Here is a 6,367-nt window from a genome sequence, read left to right on the forward strand (position 1 = left end):
GGGAGACGCGGTGGCCTCTGGCGACCCTGGAGTGGCTCCCGGAAACCGAATCCTGACCGTCCCGAACCCCCAGCGGTGGAATCCGTGGCGCCGACCCCAGTGACAACGGCAGGAGAGCGGGGACAGGCAGGCACGCCGCGCACCGCGCGGGACAGATGGGCCGGAGCCGCAGCCCCGGGCGCGAGTCTCGGCAACGGGAGACGAGCGCGAGCGGAAGAAGGTGGAAGGCGATGTCGCCGGCACACAGACGGCAGGAACACACAGATGTAAGTGGGGCTTACGAACGCATACGTGTCATTAAGAGCTGTGCCCAGGGAGGATCGCCAAGTTCAGAACAGCGGGTCCCTGCGGCGGGAGCGAGGTGGGGGTGGGGGGCTTCACGGGGAACCTCAGTCGTGTTGCTCATGTGTGAGTTCTGGAGATGAGTCACGGGACGTGGGTATTTGGGATGTTTTCTGTGTTTTCTATGTGCTTTAAATATTTTACGAGCAAGAAGAGCAAACAACAGAACAATAAGTAACATACTAATAAATAGCAATAAATAACAGAGGAGGTATCTGCATACCTGCGCGTGTCGGGGAGGGGGGGGGGGGGGGCTCCAGGAAGGACAGGTCGGGGCCTGCGGGTTGGGGGAAGGTTTCGTCCTCCGCCGCGCCTTTGATTTTGTTGAGTTCGGGTACCATGTGCACGTACCGTACCTCCGATTCATAAAAAATGACTTCGGTGTTGAACAAGGGACGGTGAAGGAGGGATGCCCTCGCCCTCCCCTCGCTCCTGCTCACGCAGCTTCACAAGCCAACCTGTCCAGCCGCGTCCTGCGGGCCACGCTCTGCCCTCAGCCTCACCTGCGCCACCGCGGCCCGTCCCACCCTCGCCTCCCGGGGCCCCTCCCCTCCCGAACCTACAGCCGCTGGCCTGCCGCGCCTCCCCCGCCCCCCCCCCCCGGGACCCCGCGGCCGGCTCGCACACGTCAGCGGCTCCCGGTCTCCTTGGGGAGCCTCTTCCGGGTTTTCGCCAGGACTCTGCCCGTGCGCCCGCCACCTGCCGTAACAAACCGCCCCGTCGGGGTGGCTGCACGAAGGGATCTGCCGGAGGCTGGACGCCAGCCATTGGAGTGTCACGGGGCTGGCTTCCCCGAGGCCTCCCTCCCGTGGCATGCCGAGGGCCACCTTCCCCCGTGTCCTCGTGGCCTCCCCCACATGTCCCTGGTGTCTCCTCCTCTTCTTGTAAGAACACAGTCAGGTCGGTCTGAGCTCACGTAACCACAGTGTTTCCGGGTGCCCCCGCGCAGCCACAGCTTCGGTACCGGGCTTCAGACGCCATCCGTGAATTTGGTGACACAATTCAGTCATAAAGCCACGGAGGTTTCCATTCACAGCCTTATCTTTTCTTACCCAAGGCGGGAGGGGGGGAGGGGGGCCCTCAGGACCCAGAAACTCAGAGGAGGGGTCCCGAGGGGCTGGGATCCGGCAGCCTGGCAGGGTCCCGGCAGGACTGCTTGGGGGGAAGGGGCCCTCCAGGGCTGGACTGTGTGGGTGAGGGTGAGGGGACAAGAAGCAGAGGGAAGGAGTGAACCCCTCCCACCCCCAGCCACTGCACTGGCAGAGGGAAATGTGGCATCTGTGTCCTGGCCCCGGGATCAGGGAGCCCAGCTGTGGGAACCAGGCCAATCGGCCGTCACTCATGACCTGTAGTCATTTGTGTTCACGCAGGCTCTCAGTAAAGCCCGAGTCGGAGAAGGAAGGTGGGCGCACAGGGCCCCTTCCCCTGAGCCGCTCCTGCGCCCCAGGCAGCAGGCTGTCCAGAGCGGAGCCCTGCAGGTGACTCCCAGACGGGGGGTTCACGTGAAAGGACACTCCCTTCCTCGGCCCAGCAGTCCCCTGGGACCTGCCCTCTGCAGCCATTCGTGCTCCAGGAGAGAGTGATTCTCGGCCCTGCTGGCCACCCCCCTGACCCACCGCCACCTGCATCCTGACCCCCCCACCCCACCCCACGAATTTCACCAGGAAGAAGTAAGTAACAGCCATCTGGAAGATTTAAGAGCTTGCCTTTGGGAAACTTTGAATTATGTATGATTTAAGAATGGCCGTCTTTCCTAAATAAAATATTAATTTGATTCTTCTAAAACAAATAAAATGTAGGCAAGTGATAGCCGGGAAAGGTCAGCCATGGTGCAGACAGAAGCATCCAGGACACGACTCTGTCGCTGCTGCACAGCCAGAAGTTAAAACAGCGGGGATTGCATGGACAGAAACTACTTTATTTACTCACCTCGGCTCTGTGCCATCGAACACGGAAGAAACCACCCGTCCCCTCCTTTCTGAGATTGTTCCTGTGGCCCGAAAACCAACCATCAAAATTGCGGTGAGCATGACGTGAGTCCTTGCCTGGGGGATGGACCCTGGGTGAGAACAGGACCTCGTGCTGGCCCCCTACACCCCCATGACTGGGAATGGGCCCCCCATGAGAGCAGGACCCCCATCCGCCCCCCTGCACCCCCAGTGCCCCTCACTGTTCCTCTGCTCCAACCAGGCACGTTCTCAATCTCTCACCTGCTGGTCCTTCTGCCTAGACCCCCTCCCCTAAGATTATAGGGCTTCTCCCTCACTATCCTTGGATGCTTCCTACACACCCCCCCGTCACTGTGTCTCCCTCCTGTCCTCTGCATTCGTCACAGGCCCTACTCAGATGTCTATAGACATCACCCTGCAGATGACACCAACCAGGATTATCACAGGACACGACATTTATCAGAGGACACGACTGTGGGGAAACAGGAGGGGGAGGCCCAGGGGACTGGCGGGCAGACAGTGGGCAGGGCTGGACCTTGAGAGAGAGGACTAGGGGCAGGGATCTGACACCTGGGGTGTGTGGAGCCCCGTGCCCACAGCTGCCCCCTCCAGAAGCACCCTGTTTCGCTCCCCTCCTGCACTGACCGCTCACCCCAGCCGAGAGGAGGATGGGGCCGAAATAGCAGACAGTTCCTTCACGCAAGCCTGGCCGACACAGGCCGTGTCTCGTCCGCCTGAGCGCCTCGTTTCCACGGCTCATTCTTCAAAGCCCCCCATGGCGGGAGAAAGCACCTGTGAGGAAGGAGCTCGAACCATCGGGTCTCAGGGGCCCTGAGGGCTGCAACACAGCAGGGTGGACGCCAGCAAGGACAGGTGAGCCATCGGGTCTCAGGGGCCCTGCGGGCTGCAGCAGGGGGTTGCTGGCAAGGACGGGTTGCACAGGGGTCACGGGAGGGTCCCGCCAAGGCCGGCCAGGTGCCCTGGTGAAGGCGGCGGGCTCCCCTCCTGCCCACGTGGGCCTCCCGGGAAACGCTGTCTTGTATAACGTACGCCCCACCTTTTCCTAATTGGAATGCACACGTCTGACGGCAAAGTTCCCACACAGTAAGACCATGAGTATGGAAATGGAGCCCGTCGGCCTCGTAGGGAAGGAGGGACTTTGTCTGCGTGACTCCGTTCCTGGCTCCCCCGGCACCCGGACCGGGCCATCAGGAATGAACTGGGCCTTTCAATTAAACGTGTTCATGAAGCATTTCCGGGGACCTCCAGGACCTCTGGGACAGTGACCACCTCCTCTAGACATGCTTCTGTTTCCCCAGAAACCGCCGAGGCACTTCTGCACAGGGACACGAGAGCAACTACGATTTCCCAGAGGCGGGCCTCTCGCCAACACGCTGATGTCTCCCTGCTCAGAGGAAGTCATTCCCAGGCAGCAACGACCAGAAGATATTCAAATAACCCCACCAGTGCCACGGAGGAGGGGACCGACATGCCACATCACCTCCCGCAAGGGGCCCGGGCACGGGGGGGGGGGGGGATCTGGCCTCACTCCTAGACGCCACCCCATCGTTCCCACAGCTGAGTCCCATCCCCGTGGATCCCCAGCCCTCCTGGGCCTCCTCGGCCTCCCTGGGCTCTTCTGACATGAGGACTGGGCCAGGGGCCTAGGGGCCAGGGTGGCTCATCAGAGCCAGGACCCAGGACCGAGTGGACTCTCTGCCGGGGTCCTCGCCCCTCGCACCTGCAGTGCCAACCTCATCAGCCTTAGACCCCTGAAATGGTGTCGAAACAGGGGCAGCCGTGACCTTGGGCACCGACCCCGAATGCCGCGTCTTCGCCCTACAAGCCTGTCGCTCACATCATAACCCACGAACCATCCGACGTTCAGGGGGCAGAACCCTGTGAATCGGGGCCACAGAGTCACCACAAAACACTGAAGAAAGGGGTGCCCAGGTGGCTCAGTAGGTTGAGCATCCAACTCTTGATCTCTGCTCAGGTCGTGATCCCAGGCAGGGTCAGGGGATCTCTCTCATCTCTCTCTCTCTCTCTCTCTCTCTCCCCCCGCTCCCCTGCTCACACACGCGCTCTCTCTCTCTCTCTTAAATAAACATTTTAAAACATTTTTCTTTCTCTTAGCAATCTGTCTGGAAGAGCAAAATTTTTAATTGTTTTTCATCCAAATGACTTTTAATGCACGTTGTCAAATATTACAGCAACACAAAAAATAAAAAAGACAAATGTACTTTCCAAGAGTCACCGGTAATAACGCAATCATTATTCATTGGAGGCCATAATCAGGATGGGGTGGGGTGAGGTGGCTTATCAACGGTTTGTTTCCTGCTTTTTTTCCTTCTGCTTCTCTCTCCTCTTTCGATTCTCTCCTTTCCTTGTTCTGTACCTGCTCGGCGTGCTTTTCCAGACCCTTTCTGTCCCGGAGGAGTTCCTCTAATTCACCCCGTGACGGTGGTTCTCAACACTGGCTCAAACGACTGTCATGAGGGTGGGCGTGGTGGGGAGGACGCGACCAGAGACTCTGACTTCATCTTCCCGGGGCGGAGTCCGGGTATTTACGGCTCTGATGCAGGCAGATGAGAGAGCCGAGTGGTCTCCAAACTTTCTCCCTTATATGCTTGAACATAATTTTGAAAACTTCTGTTTCACGTGGCACGCTTTAAAGTTGTTGATACCTAAAGTGTCTTGACATAAGTTTAAATAATAGCTTCAAATACTCTAATTTTCTACATATTACAAATATTGATTTTTTGACATAAAGCAAATAAATTATGACATGATTCCAATGAAACAAAGACTGTGGGCTTTGATTCCTATCTACCATTATCCATTTAAGAAACAGATGAATGAGCCCTCTTTTAACAGTTGGAAATTGCCAATTTTTCTTTGGCTTCCTTGAACTCTGACTTCCATTCTGTTTCTCTCACAGAAATTTAGGTTTATTGATTATTTCATCATATTTCTCGGCAACAAGAAAATAGCTGTGAATGGAAATGTAACATTTTACAATGTTTCCAAAGGCTCCAAATTAAAATCCTACCCCCCCCATTGAATTACTGTTAAAAGTCCTATTAGTGTGGAGTTGACATAAATATATTACAAATTTTGATAATTCGTGAATCTTAAAATATTATTTTACTGGAAATGAATTTTCTAATGAGATGTATGGAGCTTTAAAAAGGCCAGTTAGCTTAGTATCCTTTAACGTGTGATACTTAACGATAAAATGGAATGGGGTCCAACATCAGTAATGCCCCGTTGTCAGTTTTATAGATGTAAATGCTAATCGTGTTCGTGTAAATAACAAGATTGCTATTATAAAGAATATTGTGGGGCACCTGGGTGGCTCAGTCGGTTAAGCGTCCGACTTCAGCTCAAGTCACCATCTCATGGTCTGTGGGTTCGAGCTCTGTCAGCACAGAGCCTGGAGCCTGTTTCAGATTCTGGGTCTCCCTCTCTCTCTGCCCCTCCCCCACTCACGCTCTGTCTCCCTCTGTCTCAAAAATAAACATTAAGAAAATAAAATTTAAGAATATTGTTAGTGGGCCTGGACGGCCCAGTTGGTTAAGTATCCGAATCTTGATTTTGGCTCAGGTCATGATCTCAAGATTCGTGAGTTCAAGCCCTGCTGACTTTGTGGAGCCTGCTTGGGATTCTCTCCCTCCCCTCTCGCTCTGCCCCTCCCCACTCATGCTCTCTCTCAAAATAAATACACTTTTTAAAGAAAGAATAGTGTTATGACGATGTCACTTAATTTTTTTAACTCCTTCTGAATCGTATGCAAAAAATAAAGTATTCGGCGATTTCTTCTTAAAAACATTAAAAAAATCAGTGGAAAACTGGATTCGATTCTTCCTTCAATTTTGTTGGAAGTAAAAAAAACTACCTGAGTAACGTGGAAAATAATTTATTTTTTATTTTTTTACTTTTTTGATTTAAATCCAAGTTCGTTAACCTATAGTATAACAATGATTTCAGAGATAGAATTTAGTGATTCATCACTTACATATGACACCCAGTGCTCATCCCACAAATGTCCTCCTTCACACCATCACCCAATTTAG

At 54.3% G+C, this 6,367-nt stretch overlaps 1 long non-coding RNA gene across 2 annotated transcripts; it reads left to right on the forward strand.

Annotated features, from left to right (window-relative positions):
- Positions 1-1,231: 1,231 nt before the first annotated feature.
- On the forward strand, positions 1,232-2,768 carry LOC121037576 (uncharacterized). 2 transcript variants are annotated; one of them, XR_005793853.1, is made up of 3 exons: positions 1,232-1,364; positions 2,142-2,364; positions 2,678-2,768. It is a non-coding gene; the product is annotated as an uncharacterized LOC121037576 (long non-coding RNA). The 2 variants fall into 2 exon arrangements; XR_005793852.1 differs by lacking the exon at positions 1,232-1,364 and adding an exon at positions 1,708-1,820.
- Positions 2,769-6,367: the final 3,599 nt, after the last annotated feature.

Source organism: Herpailurus yagouaroundi, unplaced genomic scaffold (genome assembly GCF_014898765.1).
Source record: "Herpailurus yagouaroundi ecotype Mexico unplaced genomic scaffold, PumYag 163, whole genome shotgun sequence".
NCBI lineage: Eukaryota > Metazoa > Chordata > Mammalia > Carnivora > Felidae > Herpailurus > Herpailurus yagouaroundi.